The sequence below is a fragment of the Cimex lectularius genome, unplaced genomic scaffold, assembly GCF_000648675.2.
Source record: "Cimex lectularius strain Harlan isolate CLEC.00 unplaced genomic scaffold, Clec_2.1 scaffold277, whole genome shotgun sequence".
NCBI classification, from domain to species: domain Eukaryota; kingdom Metazoa; phylum Arthropoda; class Insecta; order Hemiptera; family Cimicidae; genus Cimex; species Cimex lectularius.
In genome coordinates, this window is record NW_019394221.1 from 580,147 (window position 1) to 584,435 (window position 4,289).

The 4,289-nt window shown below is 30.0% G+C and overlaps 1 non-coding gene across 1 annotated transcript; it reads left to right on the forward strand.

Moving 5' to 3' along the window:
* The first annotated feature begins 544 nt into the window (after positions 1-544).
* LOC112128316 lies at positions 545-681 on the forward strand. Its single transcript, XR_002910939.1, has one exon. It is a non-coding gene; the product is annotated as a U4 spliceosomal RNA (small nuclear RNA).
* The last annotated feature ends 3,608 nt before the right edge of the window (positions 682-4,289 follow it).

Below are 4,289 nucleotides of genomic sequence, written 5' to 3' on the forward strand. Positions count from 1 at the left end.
GAGTGAGTTAGTGAATGAGTGAGAGTAAATGAATGTAGTCATAGAAAAAGCAAGACCAGCTTACACTACACGAATTTTTGTTAAGTGAATGCCTCATCTTCCTTCGTTGCTAAAAAATAAAAATAAAAAAGAAATTTGTCGATAAATATGCTTGCTGCTTAAAAACGACTGAAAAAGAGGTAAAAACATTGAACAAAAACTGAAATAAATTTTTTAAAAATGTAAGCCTTTTTTTACATCTTCTGTAATCCGATTTTTTTCAGTAATCCGAAAAGTAATCCCTGCAGCAATTGGTTTGAATTTCTTATGGAGCAATGTACCATTAATTGGTGACAATCATACTGGTCCTCCGTCCGGTCGTCCCTGATCCGGGCCGCCCAATCTCGCTGGTTTGTTGCGTACGCTTGAGCCATCTTGCCTGGAAAACTGCCAAGTCATTAATTATATGATATAGGCTTGTAAATATGTATTCTTGACAAAGAAGTACAATGAATGGCTTGAAATAATTTCAGGTTACATAATTCGCAAAGTACCTTCTCAAAGTAACCTTGCGTAGTGGCAATATCGTAATCAATGAAGTTTTACAGAGATGCGATTATTACTAGTTGAAACTATAATTGTTAGCAGTAAATTAGTATTCTTGGCATCCGGGTCATTAAATCTGGCATTTAAATAATTCTACGGGCTGAAATAGTTTCGAATCCATATTTTCAAGGTATGGATGTATGTACTTAACAGTCAAATAATGTGTTTTAACTACTGCCATTTGGTGGGATGCAATTATACCAAAATCTTTCCAGTCATTTGTACAATTCCGGATCCGTAATTTTTTTCAAATTTGCAACTTTATGATTTTCCAAATATGCAATTTTATGAATCTTTCCTCAAATATGCGATTTATAAATTTTTCATCAAATATGTATTTTGTTTAAACATGCAAAAATTTTAGATAGGCAGGTTTAGACAATTTTCTTTAAATAACCATTTTTATGTCATTTTCGACAAATAAGCAATTTTATGCATTGTTTTTCAAATATGAAACTTTATTCACTTGTAGTTAAATATGCAATTGCATGCGTTTTCTAAAAACATGCAAGTTTATGATTTTTTCATAAATATGGAATTTTATGCATTTTTCCTCCAATATGCAAAAACCTTTATGGGATCTTTTAAATATGCTATTTTATACATTTTTCCTCAAATGTACGATTCATATGTTTTCCTTCAAATATGCAACTGTATGTAATTTTCTTCAAATGTGCAACTTTATGATTTTCCAAATACGCAATTTGAGTATCAAATATGAAACTTTATTCACTTTTCGTCAAATATACAATTGCCTGCATTTTGTTCAAATATACAATTTTATGAATGTTTCTACAAATATGCAGTTTGATGCAGTTTTTCAAATATGAAACTTTATGAATTTTTCTTCTTGCAATTTTATGCTTTTCGTCAAAAATACAATTGCATGCAGTTTATCAAAAATTGCAAGTTTATGAATTTTTCTTCTAAATATGCAGTTTGATGCAGTTTTTCAAATATGAAACTTTATGAATTTTTCTTCTTGCAATTTTATGCTTTTCGTCAAAAATACAATTGCATGCAGTTTATCAAAAATTGCAAGTTTATGAATTTTTCTTCTTGCAATTTTATGCATTGTTATTCAAATATACTTTATGCTATTTTTTCAAATATGCTATATTTTAAATTTTTCCTCAAATATACGATTTATACGTTTTCCTTCAAATATGCAACTGTATCTAATTTTCTTCAAATGTGCAACTTTCTGATTTTCCAAATATGCAATTTGACTATCAAATAAGAAACTTTATTCACTTTTCGTCAAATATACAATTGCCTGCATTTTCTACAAATATACAATTTTATGAATGTTTCTTCAAATATGCAGTTTGATGCAGTTTTTCAAATATGAAACTTTATCCACTTTTCGTCAAAAATACAATTGCATGCAGTTTATAAAAAATTGCAAGTTTATGAATTTTTCTTCTCGCAATTTTGTGCAAAATTGCCTAGAATTGCCTGTCTAAAATATTTTCATATTTGAAAAAATTGCATAAAGTTACATATTTGACAAAAATTGAATACAGTTCCTTATTTGAAAAAAATTACATACGTAAAAATAGAGCCTAATGTTGCATATTTAAAAAGTGGATAAAATTGCACATTTGAAAAGAGAAGTAAAACAGCCTGTTTGAAGAAATTGCATAAAAATGCACATTTGAAAGTAAATTGAGTAAAGCTGCTTATCTAAATATTGCATATTTGAAGAAAATTTGAAGAATAGTGCATTAAATAGTATATTTGAAGAAAAATTCATAAAATTTCAAATTTTAAGAAAATTACATAACATTTCATACTTGAGAAAATTAATAAAATCTTATATTTGAAGAAAATAGAAAAAAATTGTGTCTTTGAAGAAAAATGCATTATTAAATTGGACATTTGATGAAAATTGAATTAAATTTCTAACCAATTCGTTCCTCCGGTAATTTTTTGTTTTCGTGTAACCTTAAATTGTCTTTTTTATAAGTTAAACTGTTCAGCAGAACATAAACTTGGATATTTATTTATGTGATAAAATCTGTAGGGTATTTGTCAAATCAGTACGCAACGCATAAAAAATGTACTGCGAATAAAACCGGTCCTAGGAACATTTAATTCGCCTATTCAATTTAAATATATTATTGGGCGGTCACACAATTTCAAATTAGGTTAATTCAGGTGAAAGGGGAGTTGTATGACGTTTTGAAAATATCTTAAAACGTTTAGCGAGACCAAGCGGAGGCGTTCAAGGTTGATAAGAATATTATTGTATATTTCCATTATATTGTATATTCCTTGTGCAGGATGAAAATACTGAGAGATACATTTTAATTAGACTGTAGACAAGAAATTCTTTGAAATTAGTGAAAATTGTATAGCATATTCTTAATATTTTTCCTGAGTAACAATGTTTATTGAGTTCGTTTTTAAATCGATTACAGTTTTTTTTTAAATCTCAGGTAGGAAGAGAACGTAATCTTTAAACAAATTGCATAATGCTGTCATTTTGGTCAAGCATGTTTTCCTAGTAAGTAGTAAGTCCTGCTTTATCTGACCTAGATGATCCTGTTGCTCCAATTGCCCCAGCGAATCCAGGAGCTTGGAACGGTGAACATTCTTGTTTTCGCGATGCTTTTGACAAGGCCTCGCTGACATTCTTGCAAAATTAATGAAAGTGGTCGTCTCCAGTCTGGAAATCCACAAACGAGAAAACTAGAAAAGTCAAGTTTTCAGCTCATTTCATAATTTTTCATTGGATGAAATTTCAACTCTGTTGTCTTTAATTCATTTATACATATATATATATAAAATCAACCATCCAGTTTTAATTTATTACTTTGTTGTTCAACTTCAACTTGGGAAGAAGTCTTTTTATTTAGTTCGTAACGCAGCGAAGATGGCGTGTTAAACGAGGTCATAACAATCTTGTCTTTGCTTATCAGATGATCAGAACCAACTGAGTACTTTTCGAATGTTAATTTGAATAGAGACGTCCGATTTGCACATTTCTGTAAATCCGCATGTCCGATAATGCCCTGACCATATAAATCTCTTCAACCGATTTTCGCTTGTTTCGACACTCAGATCCATTATGATTCAAACGAGACATGCATCTGCATATTCCTTCATCGAACGATTGATGAATGGCTCGTTCTACTCCTGAAAATATACCAAAATATATCACATATATTTATGATGCATTTACCAGTTGGGCCGCACGCTTGGTCAGGCCGTCATTAATCATCTGGTCACTAGAAAATTATAAACAACTTACGATTCGCAAAACGATTGCAGAAAGTTTCCACTAGGTATGTTTGAATAAATCAATACTATTTCAAAAATAATTAATACGATAAAGAAAAAATAAATAATATTATTCAAAATTAATAAGAACTGGATCTACTAAATCCGGTTTTTTCTATGCCAAGTAATAAATAAGGAATTTAAAATCAAAACGAAACTAATTATATCATAATAAAACGTCGGGTACTGACGTCATTTTAGGATCGTTTATTTGTGAAACAGTTTTTTTTCTTGAGCTGCTTGCCATCTATAACTGATTCGCGATCCGTCCTACAAGCTTTTAAAAATATTTTCACGTATAATGTTTTCATACAAACGCCATAAGGAATAAAAAAAAAAGGCAACAACAGTGGATATTATATAAGTCCACAGTTTGGTCTCTCTTTACGAAGGCCCAAAAGCTTGTAGAGGCCAATTTT